Genomic DNA, 20808 nt, shown 5'->3' with positions numbered 1-20808 from the left:
ATATAAATACCTATTTCAAAGGACAAGCATTAGAAAAACGACACACTCCCCCTCTCACCTCAGGCCCTTCGATTCTGGTTCTCTCTCTGTAGTATTCTCTGGAATCACAGCTGGATTATTGCTGTTTGAGGGGTCTTCCTTCCTTCCACGCTCCTGTTCTTCCTTTCTACCCTGTGGCATTGAAAAGAAATTATACGAAAGCCCACTTGTTCTCGGCATAGCGAAGAGAGGAGTCAAAGAAGAACAAGGCACAACCCCACCCTGTTAGAGTTTACAGGGTCCCTGGAGGAGATGCAGCCTGGATGTTAAGAGCCCTCCAGGCTTTGAGTAATAAGTAAGATCATGTTAACCTTTAGTGCTCAAGGCTTTGTCTAATTAGCAGCAGGGTCATCCTAAGGCCTCTCATTATTTTGGGGAGAATACAGTAGGCTTCCCCAAATGTGTAATTCAACCAAAATGCAGCTGCCACCCCCGCTTGCAGACAGCACAGTTATTTCTCCCGGAAATACTCCGGATTGCTCATGAACGCTTTTGAAGGAAATGTCATTGCTGAGCACCCATGTCTAGCCCAAAGGGATGTTTCCTGGGTGCTGATGGGGCCACCCAACCTCAGGCTGCTGGGGCAGGGTTGGCGTTCACACAGGCACCGGGAGATGAGATGTCTTATCGTCACCTCTGAGGTGACCTCGTTATTTAAGGGCCCGAAGAAGCCATCCGCTTCTGGGTGTTACCAGTCTCCTGCCTGCAGGCTCAAACCCACTCAGAGGGGATCGTTAAGGACCAGTGCCTCACTCTCCAATTTTACTCTCCTGGCCGTGACCGCGTGTTCCAGAGCAAACCTCCTTCTCACGGTGATGAGCACCTAACAGACTCAAGCAGCAAGCGTGTGCCGGAACCTTCAACGGTCACAGATTATTGTCCAGAATGGGACCCTGTAATATGTCAAAGAGGGTGCTATTAATAATCACACCAGGACCACAGGCCTTAACCAGGAGGCTTGTGGAAAATCAGAGCCTTTGATCACCTTACATGGACAATTTTCTTTTGTTTTGGAATACTTTTTTAAAAATTGATTTTGAGAGAGAGAGAGAAATATCGATTTGTTGTACCACTTATTGATACAGTCATCGGTTGATTTTTGTATGTGCCCTGCCTGACCAGAGAGAGAACCCACCACCTTATCCTATGGGGACAAGACTCTAACCAGCCTGGCACCCCGCCAGGGCTGAATGACTGTCTGACACGCTCCTTTACTGCCCTCTGGTGTCAGTGAGGGAGATTGCAGGAAATAAATATATAACTTTTTCTTTGACACAACCATGTTCCAAGTCAGTGTCAAGGTGGCAACGTACAGGAATTACCTGTCATGTCCCTTCTGACCAAATGTTCTCTGGATCGATGTTCTCTCCATGTCCAATTGTGCTCAGTGATTGGCAGATGGTCGCGGCGTGTCTCCACAGCAGCCCCTGGTGGTCACACCTGTGGGGAAAAAATCGAGATCGATCCTGAGTCAGAGAATCATAGTCATGACGGACCTCGGAGACCCAATAGTGCAAGTCTCTTATTTTAAAAAGGAGAATGCAGAGTCCTAGAGAGGCGAGGGCACTCGCCAATGCCTTATTACTAAAATTAAATTAAATTAAATTAAATTTTAAAAATTCCCAAGTTGATTAGGAAGCAGGTTTCCTGACTTCAGTTCCAGTGTCTCTGGCTTTGGAGCCTGCAAGAGAGAGAAAGGAGGAAGTCCTTGCTTCGTGGGCAGCTGGGCGAGGCCTTGCGGTCTGCCTTTCCTGGAGTGGTCCCTGACCGGGGATTGTTTATCAGGGTTTTTTCGCCCTTCCCCTGGAGGGAGCTGTGGTGCCTGCACCCACGCAGGTGCTCCCATTTAATCACTGCCTTGAGGAGGCACACCTGTGGTGAAGGAGCACACGTATGTATAACTCACCTGCGGCCCGGCCGTAGGCATTTTGTTGTTCCACAAACAACCCATCGCTTCCGAGGGGCACATTGGTCAGCAAAGAGTCTGCAAGGGAGGTGTGTTTGAGATAAAATCAGTAGGAATTTCTTAGTGTTTTGGTAATATCAACCTCAGATATCTGGTTTTATCGGAGGCTGTGTTCATAAACTTGGAGTCCACGGACTGCCTGATTCTGCACTGTTGTGTGGGTGTTTCAGAAGCCCAGGATCAAGCCCATCACAATCACAAGGGGACAGTCTCAAGAGCATATAGCAAATGGAGAGACACTCATTCAAGAAAACCTGAATTCTGGTAAGAGTGGGCATCTGAGCGCCCCCAGGAGCCCCACCCCGCAAGGATGTGTCAAGAACACAGGGACCCACCCGTTCCCTAGGGAGGGGCAATTCGCCAGCACTTCTCATCCCCACCAGCAGCCCAGACATCTGGTTCCTTCCTCCTTGGAGCACCCACTTGTACGGTGGACCCTCTCCCTGTTCCAGAGACAAGAGGCCAAGAACAGTCGGCCTGACCTTCCCCATCCTGGCTTCCTTGTAGGGTGGAGATTCCATGCTAGTAGGGCAGGTCGAGAAGACTGGGGCCTATCACCCCATTCAGGGACCCACCCAGAGAGCAGGGACTCACTTCAAGAGAAGTGGGGCCCTGTCCCCCCACCCCCACCCCACCCTCCCGTTCTGGAGCCGTGGTGCAGAGCTCTGTCCACGCGGAGAGGCGGGCCTCAGGCATAGCTCAGCTTTGACCCAAGGGCCTGCCAGGCCTCGCTGCCCTTTTCTTATGACTTTTCTTATCCCCACTGCTCTCCTCCTTTCTCCCTTCCCCCTCTCCTCACGGGGGCCACGGCCTGGCAGTTCTCCCACCTCCTCAGCTTCCTTCCCATTTCCTCTCACAGGCATTTTTGAACCCAGGCTTGGCCCCTGCTTCTTGGAGGACCTGAACTTATGCACGGAGAGCAAACTCTAGTAACTTTAATATAGCTCTGATTTTAATATAGCTGCCAAAGGCCCACATCTAGCTTTTGATATGAGTCCTCGCTGTGCCACTTAAACAGCTCATAGATTTACATCAGGCAATCCATGCGTCTTTGAATCTGGGAAGAGTTTTTAGTGGTTCTAGTTGTCTGTACTTGATAAGAAACCTGGGGGATGGCCCCAACATGCCTAGGAGGGCAGTTTCTTCTCCTTTAACGTGTTTCTAAGTCTCCAACTTAAATTTTAAAAAAAGAAACGGGTAAAAGGTTTCGATTTGTCTACTGCAGAGAACAGAATGGGAGAGTAAAGTGATTCCCGGAAAACACCACCAACTGAACATCAGGGGGTGTAACCACTTTTCAACCCCAACACAACCATCCAGGGTTTTTGCCCAACTCCCATCTGCCAAGGGATAATGACAGCCCTGTACCCACTTCCTGCTGTGGTTGTAGGGGGGCGGGGCGGCCCAGAGAGGGAGCAGGTTTATGAGCAGAGGGGCCGAAACGCTCCAGCTCTGTGCCTCTGCTGCTAGCACAGAGGTACACGGCAGAGTCCCCCACGCCCGGCGAGCGGATGCCCAGAGAGCAGGAGGAAGTGTTAGGCCGGCTGGGCTGGAAGTTGTCCGACGTGTCTGGCTCATTGTTAAGCATCTTATCATAGTAGTAGAACAGCAGCTTCGGGGCGCCGCTTGGCTTCTGTTGGTACCAGTACATGGAGTCATGATTCAGGTCCTGCGAACAAGTCATGGTCACTGTCTTCCCCATCCTGGTAACCAGGTATTTTGGGCTCTGGTTGACCATGGCACCCATGCGACCTGCAGAAAAGGAAGGAACACTTAGAGACAGAGTCAAGAGGGAGCCTGATGGTGCTGCCCTAAAGAAAGACACAGAATGAAGGGCATGATCATTAGAATCAAAATGTCCTTCTGCCCAGGACTCACCTGCTCCCAGGAGACAAAGGGCCACACAGTGGAGAAACTTGGGACCCATGGCAGGGCCAGAACAGGCAAAGGGCATCTGTCTGCTCCACACTCTGATCTCTGGCTTGGGAGGTGGGAGCTCTGAGAGTCCCTGGTCCCGGATAGGTGGGTCAGCCCATGACAACAGGGCTGCTGTTGATGTCACCAGGGCAAGGGACACTTCTTGTGATGTTATGCACAGCTTCCTATTTGGCAGGGGAGATCTGGCTTGGCTGGGTGAGGTGTGAAGCAGATGTGACGTCTTCCTATTTGTCTGTCCCTCTCTCTGTATTTGCCCCTGTTCATCCAGGCTGCTCCATGTGCCCCTCATTACTTATGTCCTGTGACGTAGGTCACAAGTTCCTCAACACGTGGCTAGCTTTGCTCAAGTTGTGCTCATAAACCTGCAGAGATGAAGCCTTTGGATTATTATCTAGGTCCTTGATGAATTGAAAATATCTGCCTACCAGCCCCATGCTAGGGCAGAAATGGAGCCCTGGACTTCCTTCATCTGTCTCCACTTCTGACAGCCCATCAAGGACATCAGTGACACCAGACTGCCTCCTTGTGGCCACTAGGAAAGTGCCTGCAGCAGCCTCCCTTCACTGCCTGGAGGATCTGAGTCTTCCGGTAAGAGACACAAAGGGCTTAGCAATGGGTCTGGCCTCGTTCCGCTCCTGCTGGCCCCTGCCCCTCCCTGGGACCCACGCACACCCGGGGACGGGCAAGCCTCACTGAGGGTGACACAGTCCCACCGTGACGACTGGAACTGACTTCCAAGGTGCTCAGGATTGGCTGACACATACCTACGTAGAGGGCTAACCCAAGTTTTCTCCATTTGAAAATCAGACCCGATGGAGAAAGGAAAACGGGGTTTCATCTGTGCTCATCGACCTGGCTGTCCCACTCAAAATGGGATTTTGAAAAGCATTTGGAAATGGATTTGTGCTGGACACAGGGGACTTAAACTTATCACCCCCATTGCTACCACTGTCTGGGAACAACCTACAAAGCAGTGGTCAATGCATTTCTATTCACTCTTTTTATTTCCATTCTTGATAAGAATGGCTACGACGATGTGGCCACAATCAGAACCCCAATTCCTTTCGGATCAGAGCAGCAAGGTGGGCGAGCGTCACGTCGTGCTTTCCCCTGAGATAACACACACCCCTGAAAAACAGAGGTGGCCAGCTGAGTTGTGGGTAAGGAACCCCAGGAAGACCCTGGGTCACAAATGCGTCACAGATGCTCTTGGATTTCAAGAGTTGATGCTGGTTCCTCCTTTCTTCCCCTCCTTGGGGGACGAAGCTCAGGGGAAGACTTCTGTCTAGTGCTGCCACCGCAGCGAGGGGCATGGAGAGGGCGCACTTCTGCACAGGAAGGGCCTGCTTCTGAAGCACCGTGTCCAGGCTGCTGGCACAGAAATAAACTCCGGAGTCCGCTGGCTGTGCAGGCTGGAGCTTCAGGGTGGAAAAGGTCCCTTCGGGCCGCTCAGCTGAGCACCGATCGGCAGGCATCCCTGATTGATCCTGTACATGCTCTTTTAGGAAGCGGACCAGAAAGGTCATTTCTTTCCCCGCGGCACGTTGGTACCAAAGAAGAGACTCGTGTCCAGAAATCGGGTCACATCTCAGAGTCACGGCCTGTTCCTTCTCTGTGACCTTGTGGCTGGGGAACTGCGTGACTCCAGCTGATGCGCGTCCTGTGGGAAAAGAATGAGAACATAGAATCTAGGGCAAAGGCAGCCCGGACAAAGGCCAAGCGGAGGTGGTCCCATTACTAAGGACTCCCTTGCGCCCAGGAGCCAAAGGAACACTAAGCGGAGAAGCCTGCAAACCATGGCAGGCTCCAGGGAAAAGTGAGAACGTTTTCAGATGGCAAAACTGGTAAGGATGAGCAAAAATGAAAGCAAACCTGTGTCCCCCTTGTCACATGTGTTCGGCAGCGACATCACCATGTTAGCCAACGCCTGCAGTCTCAGGAGCGCCCTCTAGGGAAGAAGGAGCGTAGCAGAAAGAGACAAATTTCCCTGAACAAGTTTGTCCCTTGAGGAGGGGTCAGGAAGAACCGGTGCCAAGAACATTGACCTGTTTCTGTATTTAAAGATTTTTATTTATTTATTTTTAGAGAGAGGGGGAGGGAGGGAGAAAGAGAGGGAGAGAAGTTTCAATGTATGGTTGCCTCTTGAGTGCCCCCAACTGGGGACCTGGCCCACAACCCAGGCCTGTGCCCTGACTGGGAATTGAACCAGCAACCCTTTGGTTTGTAGGCTGGTGCTCAATCCACTGAGCCACACCAGCCACGGTTGTTTTTATATTTAAATAGGAATTCTCCTTTTGTATGGTCGTGAAGAAACTGACCACAGTAAACGACGCAAATTCCTTCCCCTGTCCATAGGTTTTTGTCCTTTTAGAATAACATATAAAGCCTTAAAATGTTCCTGCAACATAACAGATGACCAATGAGTGTTTTGTTTTGTTTTTAATTGTGTGAATTCATTAAGCTGTACTTTGGATGCTGTTTTAATGGGGACAGGGGACACGGTGTGGAGACGGTAGTCATGGCTGCATTGAACAGGCAGACGCTCCTGTTAGACAAGGGAAAGAGCAAATTAAAATATTTATGAAAAGTCCAAAGGCGTCCTAAGAAAAGTGTATCCGGGTCTACCATGTTTCTATTCTTGCGTGTGTGTTTATCTGCATGTGTGTTTTAGAAATGATAAAGTGGAACGTTACATGTAAGTTGACATTATGCTGGCCCATGAACATGAACAATGAACTGGGGATGGACTGAGGGAGGGGAAGGGTGGGGCTGGGTGGAGGTGGGAAAAGGGGAAGAATAGGAACAACTGTAATGGCACGAACCATAAGAAAAAGTGCATCTCTAGGAGTGTAAAATGGTACAGTCAGGCTGAAAAATAATTGGGTAGTGTCCTTAAAATATAAGCATGTACTCCCCATACAACCAGCAACCTCACTCGGCATTCCTGTATCCCAGAGCCCTGTCCACAAATGCTTATAAACAGCCACTGAACTTGTGATAGTCAAAAACGAGGGACAGCCAAGATGTCCTACAAGAGGTGAGGGGCTCCACGGGCCACATCCAGGCCATGGAATGGTATTCAGTGATAAAAAAGCAGAATTACTGATAAACGTGACAACTCAGATGACTCCCACGGGCACCGTGCTGAGTGAGAAGAGCCCATCCCAGAAAAGACCACCTACTGTGTGAGTCCATTTATAAAACATCCTCAAAATGGCATTATGGATGTGGGGAATACATCAGTGGTTCCCAGGGGTTAGCGGGTGTGTGTGTGTGTGTGTGTGTGTGTGTGTGTGTGTGTGCACATGTGTGTGGGCAGATTCTGTGTTGCTACAACAGTTCTGTATCTTGATTGCATCTTGATATGTGAATAAAAATGACCTAGAACTGCGTGCACGCTTAGTGCCAATATCAATTTCCTGGTCTTGATATTTTAGGATAATTATGGAAGATGTAACCATTGCTGGAGACTGGATGATCCCTGGTATACTGGACCCCTTTGCAACTTCCTGTGAATCAACACCTATTTTTAAATGATAAGTTAAGAAAAGGGACCTTCTGAAAATGTGAAAAAAAAAGTGTCTTGTTACAATTAGAAAGATAATTATGAGAGAGTTAGAAGAAATTGGAAGGGGCTGAGCAGATATGAAGATATAACCACAGTAGCATTTAACCATTCTGAGGGTGGGGGCAAAGGCAGCAGGGACCACGAATTATGAACTGAGATAATCCAGCCTAGACGATGATCCCTTGCTGCCCGGTTGTAAACTTACTTAATCACTGGAAAGCCCAGTGGGATATGTTAACTCTCGCCCTTGAACTCAGCCACCCTCTGTGAGAATTTGTGAGGAATGCCAGGAACCAGCCATTGTAGCCTTGTTTCCAGAAGTTTCCTGTTGTGATACCTTTGGCGTATTCTGTTCTTGTCTTCCCTGAGGAGAGATAGAAGACCAAACCCACGTCCGTGCTCTGATAGCAGGGAGCCTGAAAGGGCTGCTGAGGATTGCTGGGGTGGGAAGGGGACGCAGGAGGGTTCTGCACGGGGAGAGGGTGGCCACCCAGCACTGTGGCTGAGCTGCGGGCACAGAGGTGTGCGGCTGAGTCCCCAGGGGCTGTGGACTGGGTCTGCAGAGCAGAGAGCGGTCCACTCAGCATCTGAGCTGAAAGTCGCTCCTCGGGCATCCCTGTCTCACCCAGAGGATCTCCACTGCGGAAGTCCGTAAGCACCCTTAGGCCCTGCACTGAGCTGTGTCTGTGCCAATCAAGGGCAGGGTGGCCTGAAGGTGGTTTACAAACTCAGAGTTACTTCTTGTCCCATGTTTGTCACCTTGTGCCTGGGTGTCTGAGTGGCTCCAGCATATGTGGGCTCTGTGGAAGAGGACGGAGCATGGGAACGGAATAGGGGGCATAAATGCAAACAGAACAGCATTTCCCCTTCTGCAAGCAGGAAGAGAAAGAGCTGCAGAAGGCAGGAGCAGCTAGCTAAGGGTGTTGGGATGGCTTCCGGGCAGGCTGAGACTGGTGTAGGTGTGACATCAGCCCTGAGGGTCATATTGCCCATGGCTGTAAGGTGCCCACATTGGCAGGGACTTTCTGGGATGTGGGCCAGGCCTCAGAGTGCAACCTCAGGCTTTCTACTGACACCTTTTTGTGCAGAGAGGAGTCGGCCGTGCAGCGCTGTGGAGTCACTGCTGGCACAGAAGTACACAGATGTCTGCGAGGGGGTGGCCGACTCCAGCGTGAGGGGGAAGTCCTCTGTATTTGATCTAGTGACACTGTACCCATCGGGGACATCTCCTTTGTCTGTGACCCCAGCAGCGACTGAATAATGGATCAGCCTCAACCCGTGGCCCAGGTCTTGTCGATACCAGTACATATAGTTGTGGTTATCAGTCTGGTGACACTTCAGAGTCAATTTCTTTTTTGTCCCTGTGACCTTGTATCTTGGACTCTGGGAGATTCCGGCATCCAGGTGTCCTGTAAGAGAGAGGGACAGAACCTGAAGTCGTCACCCTAAGTGAAGGCTTGGACTGAGGTTCTGGGAATCCCAGGGCAGGAGCCCACCTGTCCTCACCTGTCCACAGGAGAGAGACGGCCACACAGAAGGAGAGCCTGGCAGCCATTTCAGGTCCAGGGCAGAATCTCACGTCTTCTGTTTGGGGACCCAGACCTGGCCTCTCACTGACTCAGTGATGTCACTGTCCTTGACAGGGGGCGGAGCTGCACAGCTAACCAGCCACACCCTCCCTGCAGGGACAGGCAGTGGCAGATATAAAGGTGAGCACAGCAGAATGGGGAGAGTGTGTAAGTCTGTTTTTAAAGAAATCTTACTAGTAGCACATTTCTTTGTCCTGCCTTTGGGTAAGGAAATTTGGTCCTCTATGTATAATGATACGATTCCTTATTTGAATACAGTTGTAATTTTTTAACAATATTTCTGGTGCTTTGGGGGGATTTCTATAATCAAAATTCAACTCTAAATACTTTCTACTAGTTTTTCCCTTTGCATAAATTCTGGGTAATTTGGATGTCAGCCCCCAGTGATGCTCTCAGTTAAAGGAACGACCTCAGACCAGGCAGTTTCAAAGCTCAGGGTCAGAGTCATTGGAGATGAAGATTTGTTTTCCATGGTCTTGTGATTCACTGTGTCACCTGTGTTCAGGTCTCCGCGTGCTCATGGATGAGAGCTCGTCCCTGGTGTCACTGAGGCCACGGGACACTGGAACACAAATGTCCCCGTGATGCGGCTTTCTCCGAAAAAGAGAGGAGGCTCGTTAGCACGTGGATGAGACTTCAGCCAGGGCTACCCACACTGCTGCTTCTGAGACCGGTTACAGCTCAGTGGGAGGGGCCCTCGCTGTGACTGTGGATCTTCATGTCACGTCAGCGGGCAACTGTGACAGCCCAGCAGTGAGAAAGGACACGGAGTCAGGAACCAGAGGCGAGGAGGACACTGTCGCATGACCGTGTAGAGACGCTTGCAGCTCGGGCCGGGCGAAGCCAGGAAGGGCCTTGACATCCGTATCCAAGGCTTATTGCCCCAGGAGACCGAGAGCCACGCAGCAGAGGAACGACTTCCCCAGACGGGATCAGGGTAAGTGCAGGAGTTTCTCAGCCGGGACTCACATTCTAGGGTTAGAGGTCACGGAACCTCAGAGACCCGAGGGGTGTTCACGTAATGATGTGTGATCCTCCCGTAACACTACCATTCTCAGGAATACCCTAATTTTTGTTGAAAGGCAAGCATTTCCCAGTAATGTTTCCTTCGTGATTTATTATTAACTTAATTAGAGACACAAATCTGCTGTTGTGGAAACAAGCACCCCATCAAAGCTCTTTTGTTTGTTTCATTCTGTTTCCTGGCCCTGGTGCTTCCCCAGCTCCGGCAGCAGAGGCGATGAGGGTAACTTCCAATTTGCACAAGACCTTTGCAAGACTTCTGAACTGCTCTTCCATTCTCTTTCTCAAAGCGTACCCTAAAATTTTATAAGCTTTCTCCCCACAAAGCACAGACTACTCTGTACCTGGATTCAACTGGTGTTTGTTGAATGAGCGATAAAAGGAATGAATGGGCCAGGAAGGGCAAGGCGCTGGCAGAGCTGGGAGAACATTATGGAAAGCTCTGGCTGATGGACAGGGAAGGGAGAGTGTTAGAAAATGAAGAGACCAATCCGTTGAACTCAATACGTCTTCCTCACTCTGCCTGTGACATCTGCTGGGACAGGAAGGTTTGGGTACAGAGAGCCGTGAACACTGCACAGCTGTGTCTAAGCGGCTGCTGGCGCAGAGGTAGACGGCTGTGTCTCCCAGCTGCAAGGTGCTCAGGGTCAGCTCAGAGCTGTAGTCACCGAACTGTTTGCCTGAGAAGCGGTCAGGGATGCTTCCTTTGCTTCCCTCCTGCTTTTCGTAATACTGAATGAGGAACTGGGGCGCCTGTCCCCGAGCCTGCTGGTACCAGAACACACTGTTGTGTCCGGAGATGGGTCTGCACTTCAGAATGGCCTTCCCACCCTGGCCTTTGATGAGATGACTTGGGGACTGGGTGACGCCAGCAGCCACCAACCCTGTGGAGGAAGGAGACAGAGCTGAGACCCGCACTGGAAGCAGAAGGACAGGCCAGCAACAGTCAGGGACTTTGGGTCGGAGGGATGGGCCACCTGAGCTCAGGACTCACCTGCCCCCAGGAGACACAGGGCCACGCAGAAGAGCACCCAGCAGCCCCTGCGAGATTCAGGCAGGACAAGACTGGCCATGTCCCTGCTCAGGGCTTTGCTCTCTGCGGTGAACAGCAGAGGAGGTGCCCCTCCCTTTGCTCTGCTTGGAGGGCTTGCCTGTGATGTCACTGTTCTGACGTCACTGTCCCTGCGGCTCCCATAGGCACCCACAGCCCCGGGACAGGCTCAGGTGGTCCCGCGTTCCCCGACTCTGTCCATCTTCCTCTGAGCAGGTGCAGCTGGCTGTGCTGAGCCGGGCCCACGGGGTGTAGGGCAGGGGGGCAGCCCCAGAGCTTCAGAGCACGTGCTCCACGCGCTACACCTGGCGTGGGTTTCCAGGCTGCCTCACTGAGGCCCCAGCACACCCTCCAGCTAACACAGGCTCCAAGACAGGCCTTAACTCCATGCAAGGCCAAGTTCACAGCTCCCTGCGTATCAGTGAATGTGAGGAGGTACGATCAGCAAACGTCTGAATCATCAGTAACATCCTTAATGCAGGAACCAAGCAAAGACTCTCCCGTACCCCTCCCTCTCCCACAGGCGCCACCAGCCTCTGCCTCCGTGGGTCCGCAGCGCCCTCCAGCGGCCACGTGTGCAGTTGCGCTGTGACAATCCCTTTGCTGGGGGGCCTGGGAACTATGAGCAGCGGGGAGCACAGGAGGGTTTGTGGGCAGGAAGAGGGGGTGACGCTGCAACGCTGTGGTTAAGCTGCTGGCACAGAGGTACACGGCCGAGTCCCTAGGCTCTGCACGACTGATGTTCAGGGTGGAGTAGGAGTTCTCTGGTCTCTCAGTCGAGAACCGATCCTTAGGCATCCCTGAGGTTTCTATTGGTTCCTTGTTTTGGAAGTACATTAAAAACTCCAGACCCTGCCCTAGCATCTGTCGGTACCAGTAGAGAGTGTCGTGTCCAGATATTGGATCACACCTGAGAGCGATGTCCTGTCCCCTCTCTGTGACCATGTGCCTTGGGGACTGGGAGACCCCAGCCTCTGTATGACCTGTGGACACAGAAACTGGGAACAGAATGAGAAAGAACAGTTTTAATTGTCACACACACACACGCACACATGCACACAAACACACACACACACAGTGAAACTGCTTGGTGTTCTGAGGACTCACGTGCCCCCAGGAGACAGAAGGTCGCCCAGCACAGGAGCCTGAGGTCCATGGCAGGGTCAGGACAGGAATGGGAGGTTCACCAGGTCAGGGTTCTTGTGAGCATGTGCAGAAGAGGAGGGGTGTTCCTTGTCCCCACAAGGCAATTCCCATAGTGACATCACTGTCTCCATCAGTTCCGCCACCTCAGGGACATGTATGTCTCCACTGCCCATACCAAAGCCTCCTGAAGCCTCCTGTCCTTCTAGTCCCCGTGCACTAAGAAGTAGGTTTCTTTTAGCATCTTTCTAGAAGAAGACTCAACTTCCTTGACCTTAACACACCTGTGTGTGAAATACATGGGGGTCTTGATGGATCCGAGATACCGATGAGTTTCCAGGCTAGGGGGCGTCTGTCTCGGGCTGATGACAAGGAAAGCTAGAGCTGGGGAAGCACCTTTCCAATATCGGCGCAGCTGCTGAGGACAGACAGACAGCAACAGTGGAGACATGTGTGTCCAAGGCCTTGGTTCCAGTCCAGGCCCTGCAGACACTGCCCTGGAGATAGACCTCAGCACTCACCGAGGGTCACCCTGCAGGTCGGGACCTCTGGGGACTCCCCACTGTAGGAGTTTGCACAGGGCTCCCCTGAATCTGGGGTGCAGGGCCTCCCACGTTCTTTTTGTACAGAGAGGAGGCGGCCGTGCAGCGCTGTGGAGTCACTGCTGGCACAGAAGTACACAGATGTCTGCAAGGGGGTGGCCGACTCCAGCGTGAGGGGGAAGTCCTCGGTACTTGTTCTGGTGACACTGTACCCATCGGGGACCTCTCCTTTGTCAATGCTGCGAATACCATATGAGAAGTGGATCAGCCTCATTCCGTGGCCCAGGTCCTGTCGATACCAGTACATATAGTTGTGGTTATCAGTCTGGTGACACTTGAGAGTCACCTTCTTTTCTGTCCCTGTGACCTTGTATCTTGGACTCTGGGAGATTCCTGCATCCAGGTGTCCTGTAAGAGAGAGGGACAGAGCCTGAAGCTGTCATCCTTAGTGGAAGCTTGGACTGAGGTTTTGGGATTTCCAGGGCAGGAGCCCACCTGTCCTCACCTGCCCACAGGAGAGTGAGGGCCACATAGAAGAGCCTGGCGACCATTTCAGGTGCAGGGCAGAATCTCATGTCTTCCAGTTCTGTTTGGGGACACAGACCTTGGTCTCTTAGTGACTCAGTGATGTCACTGTCCTTCACAGATGCTTGAGCTGCAGAGCTAACCTGCCACACCCCGTCCCTCTGATCAGTCAGTGACAGATACAAAATTAAGCAGAGCAGAATGAAAAAAATGTGTGAATCTGTTTTGGAAAGAAATCTTATTGATATATCTGCTTTTCCCCTGAGTTTTGGTAAGGAAATTCATTTTTCTGTGCATAATGATACAATTCCTTATTTGTACACTGTACAATTTTTCATAATATTATTATAATAATAATAATATTATTATTAATAAACTAAGAAACATTCTCATAGCAATCAACATATTTTGATGACTTCTCTGATCAAAATTTAGCTCCAAATTATTTCTATTACTTTTTCCCTTGACATAAATTCTGGGTAATTTTGATGTCAGTTCACAGCGATCTTCTCAGTTAAAGGAATCAGCTGATTCCCAGACAGTTCAAGTCTCAGGGTCGTTGGAATCTGAAGACTTGTTTTCCGTGGTCTCGCGATTCACCAACTGGTGGGAGCCCTGCCGCCCGCGCTCAGGTGTGAATGAAACAGAAATGGGGGTCTCTTCCAGGGAGAAGGGTCTTCTGACGGTCACGTCAGTCCATCACTGTTGCAGATTAGACAGCCCCTGTGAGCGGAGGACTTAGGTGCAAGCAGCGTATTTGGGAAGTGACCACAGAAAGCAGGAGTGAGAGAGCAGGAGTGAGAAGCAGAAATGGAGAAGCCAGGATGAGGTGCAGTATGGCCGCTGCGCTGGGACATCGGGACGTGGACATCGTTGGGACCTGCTGAGCAGCACACAGAAGGCCTCCCGAACTCTCCGCCGGAACACAGAGGTTGGGGTGTTCATCCCCTGCTTCTGGCCCGCCCGGAGCTCAGCATGTCCGCAGCTCTGGCTGTCCTGGTGAGCAGGCTACATGGGCTCCTGTGACCTAGGGTGGCCCAGAGCCCAGAGCAGAGGGACGCCCACCCGGCAGCCTGTGAGGGGGCTGCTGTCAGTGCAGTGAATGGACCCCACCTTGCAGGTAATTGTCCGCTGCAGATGAGGCTGAGGCAGAGCGGGGCCGGGGTGTGACGGCAGGCAATCGGGGTCCCACTGTGATGGCCTCTGTCCAGATGAACCCGTCCCTCTCTACCAGCTCTGTTGTGTGACCACCAGTCGCTCTGAAGCCCAGCTCTCCCGAAGCATCGCACCTTCCTGTGGGTGAGACCTCATGTCAGCAGGAAGTGCTGTTGTGGGTCCCAGGTTCGTTTTCCCTTAGGAGGCAACACTTTGTGTAGTTAATTCTTCTAGTAAATTATCAGAGGGCAGTATGTGCATTCTAGAGTCTTTGTGACTAGAACACAGGTGAGGCCGGCAGAAGTAATCCATGCTGCCTTTACCCCAGGACTGCACGTGACTCTGCTAGACTGGGGATTTGTCACAGTCCATAGGGAGCTGAGAGTATGTGACCTATATACTTTATTAAGTAAGTTGTTTTATTTGTTTGTGTAAAATCTCTGCCACATGTGCATTATTGGCCATAGTATACAAGGGCAAAGTTTCAGACAAATATTTTCTGAGTCCAAACCAAGACAGGCCCTACTATGAACAGACAGGTCCCCGAAGCTGGATCTCTTTCCTCTTCAGCCTGTCACCTTCCAGGTGAGAGCGGTTATGCAAATGGTTTCTGTGAGATTCAATGTTTCTGAAAGAGACCTTTGGGTCCATGCTCCAGTTTGAAGACCCTCCTCTCCCAGCAGGCAGAAGGGCAGAGGGACTTAAAGCAGGGCTAGGGGTCAGGAAGGCCTGTGTCTGACCCAGTTACATACGTGTTAGCTGTGTCTCCTCCAGCAAGTTATCCAAACTCTGGACTAACAGTGTTTCCACCTGTAACCTCGGTGACTCATTGCTACCTTGGAGAAAATGAGCCAAAAATAATATGATTGAAAGAAATGCACAAATTAATAGAATTAATGTTGTCTGCGACCCCAATAAATGGTCCCTGCGGTCTGTAACTCTACAGCATTCACTTCACAGCTGTGACACCCAGCCGTGTCTGCAGCTCCTGGCCTGGGCAGATGCAACAATTTCAGATTTTCTGACAGGAAGTGGGGGACCTGAGGACAGGCTGAGACCCTCCTCCCCCACCCCATCCAGTGGTTTAGAAACATCACTCCCTGCAGTGACCCCCAGAATACTGCTTGAAATTCCTAGAGGCCTGCTGTTTCCTTGGCTGAATCTTCTGACAGACTGGAAATACCCCTTGTCCCTTAGCTCCTCTCTTAGGGGAATATCATGGCCTCGCTCTATGTGGAACTATGACAGGACAGACACATGTTCTATGGCTAGAAGATCTATGTCCTAGATTGGCAGACAACTGGCTGTGCAGCCCCACAGCTGAAGTGTGGCCTCCCCATCGCAGCTCAGATGCTCCTGAAATGGGAGAGACTGTGCTCTGTTCTATGTGACAGACGAGGCCCAGAAGGCACATGGCATCTAGGGGCTTGTTGACATCAGGGGCACAAAGATGGAGGACTGATGTGCATGGAGCACTTGGATCATCTGGGAGCTGTACCTTCCTGTCCATGACATGGGGCATTGAGCGCTCCCTCCCTTGTAAATTAGACACAGGATGTTGTCAGGACCATGAACTGAAACACACTACGGGTACCTCCACTCTGTCCCAGAGCAGGAGTCCCTGCCATAGGTCGGGAATGGCAAGGTGCTGGCAGAGCTGGGAGAACATTCTGGAAAGCTCTGGCTGATGGGCAGGGAAGGGAGAGTGTTAGAAAATGAAGAGACCAATCCATTGAACTCAGTACGTCTTCCTCTCTCTGCCTGTGACATCTGCTGGGACAGGAAGGTTAGGGTACAGAGAGCCGTGAAGGCTGCAGGGCTGTGTCTAAGCTGCTGGCGCAGAGGTAGACAGCCGCGTCTCCCAGCTGCAAGGCGCTCAGGGTCAGCTCAGAACTGTAGTCACTGAGCTGTTTTGCTGAGAAGCGGTCAGGGATGTTCCCTTTATTGTACTCCTGCTTTTCGTAATACTGAATGAGGAACTGGGGCGCCTCTGCCCGAGCCTGCTTGTACCAGTAGAGACTCTTGTGTCCAGAGATGGGTTTGCACCTCAGAATGGTCGTTCCTCCCTGGCCTTTGATGAGATGACTTGGGGACTGGGTGACGCCAGCAGCCACCAACCCTGTGGAGGAAGGAGACAGAGCTGAGACCCGCACAGGAAGCAGAAGGACACGCCAGCAACAGTCAGGGACTTTGGGTCGGAGGGATGGGCCACCTGAGCTCAGGACTCACCTGCCCCCAGGAGACACAGGGCCACATAGCAGAGCAGCCGGGGGCCCCTGAGAGATTCAGGGAGGACAAGACTGGCCATGTCCCTGCTCAGGGCTTTGCTCTCTGTGGTGAACAGCAGAGGAGGTGGCCCTCCCTTTGCTCTGCTTGGAGGGTGTGCCTGTGATGTCACTGTTCTGACGTCACTGTCCTTGCGGCTCCCTTAGGCACCCACAGCCCCGGGACAGGCTCGGCTGGTGCCGCGTTCCCTGATTCTGTCCATCTTCCTCTGAGCAGGTGCAGCTGGCTGTGCTGAGCCGGACCCACGGGGTGTAGGGCAGGGGGGCAGCCCCAGAGCTTCAGAGCATGTGCTCCACGCGCTACACCTGGCGGGGGTTTCCAGGCTGCCTCACTGAGGCCCCAGCACACTCTCCAGCTAACACGGGCTCCAAGACAGGCCTTAACTCCATGCAAGGACAAGTTCACAGCTCCCTGCGTATCAGTGAATGTGAGGAGGTACGATCAGCAAACGTCTGAATCATCAGTAACATCCTTAATGCAGGAACCAAGCAAAGACTCTCCTGTAACCCTCCCTCTCCCACAGACGCCACCAGCCTCTGCCTCCGTGGGTCCGCAGCGCCCTCCAGAGGCCACGTGTGCAGTTGCGCTGTGACAACCCCTTTGCTGGGGAGCCTGGGAACTATGAGCAGCGGGGAGCACAGGAGGGTTTGTGGGCAGGGAGGGGGCGACGCTGCAACGCTGTGGTTAAGCTGCTGGCACAGAGGTACACGGCCGAGTCCCTCGGCTCTGCACGACTGATGTTCAGGGTGGAGTAGGAGTTCTCTGGTCTCTCAGTCGAGAACCGATCCTTAGGCATCCCTGAGGTTTCTATTGGTTCCTTGTTTTGGAAGTACATTAAAAACTCCAGACCCTGCCCTAGCATCTGTCGGTACCAGAAAAGAACTGTATGTCCAGATATTGGATCACACCTGAGAGCGATGTCCTGTCCCCTCTCTGTGACCATGTGCCTTGGGGACTGGGAGACCCCAGCCTCTGTATGACCTGTGGACACAGAAACTGGGAACAGAATGAGAAAGAACAGTTTTAATTGTCACACACACACACACACGCACACATGCACACAAACACACACACACACAGTGAAACTGCTTGGTGTTCTGAGGACTCACCTGCCCCCAGGAGACAGAAGGTCGCCCAGCACAGGAACCTGAGGTCCATGGCAGGGTCAGGACAGGAATGGGAGGTTCACCAGGTCAGGGTTCTTGTGAGCATGTGCAGAAGAGGAGGGGTGTTCCTTGTCCCCACAAGGCACTTCCCATAGTGACATCACTGTCTCCATCAGTTCCGCCACCTCAGGGACATGTATGTCTCCACTGCCCATACCAAAGCCTCCCGAAGCCTCCTGTCCTCCTAGTCCCCATGCACTAAGAAGTAGGTTTCTTTTAGCGTCTTTCTAGAAGAAGACTCAGCTTCCTTGACCTTTAGCACACCTGTGTGTGAAATACATGGGGGTCTTGATGGATCCGAGATATCGATGAGTTTCCAGGCTAGGGGGCGTCTGTCTCGGGCTGATGACAAGGAAAGCTAGAGCTGGGGAAGCACCTTTCCAATATCGTCGCAGCTGCTGAGGACAGACAGACAGCAACAGTGGAGACATGTGTGTCCAAGGCCTTGGTTCCAGTCCAGGCCCTGCAGACACTGTCCTGGAGATAGACCTCAGCACTCACCGAGGGTCACCCTGCAGCTCGGGGCCTCTGGGGACTCCCCACTGTAGGAGTTTGCACAGGGCTCCCCTGAATCTGGGGTGCAGGGCCTCCCACATTCTTTTTGTGCAGAGAGGAGGCAGCCGTGCAGCGCTGTGGTGTCACTGCTGGCACAGAAGTACACAGATGTCTGAGAGGGGGTGGCCGACTCCAGCGTGAGGGGGAAGTCCTCGGTACTTGTTCTGGTGACACTGTACCCATCGGGGACCTCTCCTTTGTCAATGCTGCGAATACCATATGAGAAGTGGATCAGCCTCATTCCGTGGCCCAGGTCCTGTCGATACCAGTACATGTAGTCGTGGTTATCAGTCTGGTGACACTTGAGAGTCACCTTCTTTTCTGTCCCTGTGACCTTGTATCTTGGACTCTGGGAGATTCCTGCATCCAGGTGTCCTGTAAGAGAGAGGGACAGAGCCTGAAGTTGTCATCCTTAGTGGAAGCTTGGACTGAGGTTTTGGGATTTCCAGGGCAGGAGCCCACCTGTCCTCACCTGCCCACAGGAGAGTGAGGGCCACATAGAAGAGCCTGGCGACCATTTCAGGTGCAGGGCAGAATCTCATGTCTTCCAGTTCTGTTTGGGGACACAGACCTTGGTCTCTTAGTGACTCAGTGATGTCACTGTCCTTCGCAGATGCTTGAGCTGCAGAGCTAACCTGCCACACCCCGTCCCTCTGATCAGTCAGTGACAGATACAAAATTAAGCAGAGCAGAATGAAAAAAATGTGTGAGTCTGTTTTGGAAAGAAATCGTATTGATATATCTGCTTTTCCCCTGAGTTTTGGTAAGGAAATTCATTTTTCTGTGCATAATGATACAATTCCTTATTTGTACACTGTACAATTTTTCATAATATTATTGTGGACTAAGAAACATTCTCATAGCAATCAACATATTTTGATGACTTCTCTGATCAAAATTTAGCTCCAAATTATTTCTATTACTTTTTCCCTTGACATAAATTCTGGGTAATTTTGATGTCAGGTCACAGCGATCTTCTCAGTTAAAGGAATCAGCTGATACCCAGACATTTCAAGTCTCAGGGTCGTTGGAATCTGAAGACTTGTTTTCCGTGGTCTCGCGATTCACCGACTGGTGGGAGCCCTGCCGCCCGCGCTCAGGTGTGAATGAAACAGAAATGGGGGTCTCTTCCAGGGAGAAGGGTCTTCTGACGGTCACGTCAGTCCATCACTGTTGCAGATTAGACAGCCCCTGTGAGCGGAGGACTCAGGTGCAAGCAGCGTATTTGGGAAGTGACCACAGAAAGAAGGAGTGAGAGAGCAGGAGTGAGAAGCAGAAATGGAGAAGCCAGGATGAGGTGCAGTATGGCCGCTGCGCTGGGACATCGGGACGTGGACTTTGTTGGGACCTGCTGAGCAGCACACAGAAGGCCTCCCAAACTCTCCCCCGGAACACAGAGGTTGGGGTGTTCATCCCCTGCTTCTGGCCCGCCCGGAGCTCAGCATGTCCGCAGCTCTGGCTGTCCTGGTGAGCAGGCCACATGGGCTCCTGTGACCTAGGGTGGCCGAGGGCCCAGAGCAGAGGGACGCCCACCCGGCAGCCTGTGAGGGGGCTGCTGTCAGTGCAGTGAGTGGACCCCACCTCGCAGGTAATTGTCCGCTGCAGACGAGGCTGAGGCAGAGCGGGGCCGGGGTGTGATGGAAGGCAGTCGGGGTCCCACTGTGATGGCCTCTGTCCAGATGAACCCGTCCCTCTCTACCAGCTCTGTTGTGTGACCACCAGTCGCTCTGAAGCCCAGCTCTCCCGAAGCATCGCACCTTCCTGTGGGTGAGACCTCATGTCAACAGGAAGTGCTGTTGTGGGTCCCAGGTTCGTTTTCCCTTAGGAGGCAACACTTTGTGTACTTAATTCTTCTAGTAAATTAGCAGAGGGCAGTATGTGCATTTCAGAGTCTTTGTGTCTAGAACACAGGTGAGGCCGGCAGAAGTAATACGTGCTGCCTTTACCCCAGGACTGCACGTGACTCTGCTAGTCTGGGGATTTGTCACAGTCCATAGGGAGCTGAGAGTATGTGACCTATATACTTTATTAAGTAAGTTGTTTTATTTGTTTGTGTAAAATCTCTGCCACATGTGCATTATTGGCCATAGTATACAAGGGCAAAGTTTCAGACAAATATTTTCTGAGTCCAAACCAAGTCAGGTCCTACTATGAACAGACAGGTCCCCGAAGCTGGATCTCTTTCCTCTTCAGCCTGTCACCTTCCAGGTGAGAGCGGTTATGCAAATGGTTTCTGTGAGATTCAATGTTTCTGAAAGAGAC

The 20808-nt window shown here is 52.0% G+C and overlaps 1 pseudogene; it reads right to left on the bottom strand.

The window, feature by feature from the left end:
* Positions 1–16326: 16326 nt before the first annotated feature.
* LOC150002256 (T cell receptor beta variable 5-5 pseudogene) lies at positions 16327–16847 on the bottom strand (annotated as a pseudogene).
* Positions 16848–20808: the final 3961 nt, after the last annotated feature.

This window comes from Furipterus horrens, unplaced genomic scaffold (genome assembly GCF_987537825.1).
Source record: "Furipterus horrens unplaced genomic scaffold, mFurHor1.1.pri manual_scaffold_9, whole genome shotgun sequence".
Classification (NCBI taxonomy): Eukaryota; Metazoa; Chordata; class Mammalia; order Chiroptera; family Furipteridae; genus Furipterus; species Furipterus horrens.
The sequence above is the reverse complement of the archived record's forward strand: the minus strand, read 5'-3'. Positions and strand labels throughout refer to the sequence as shown.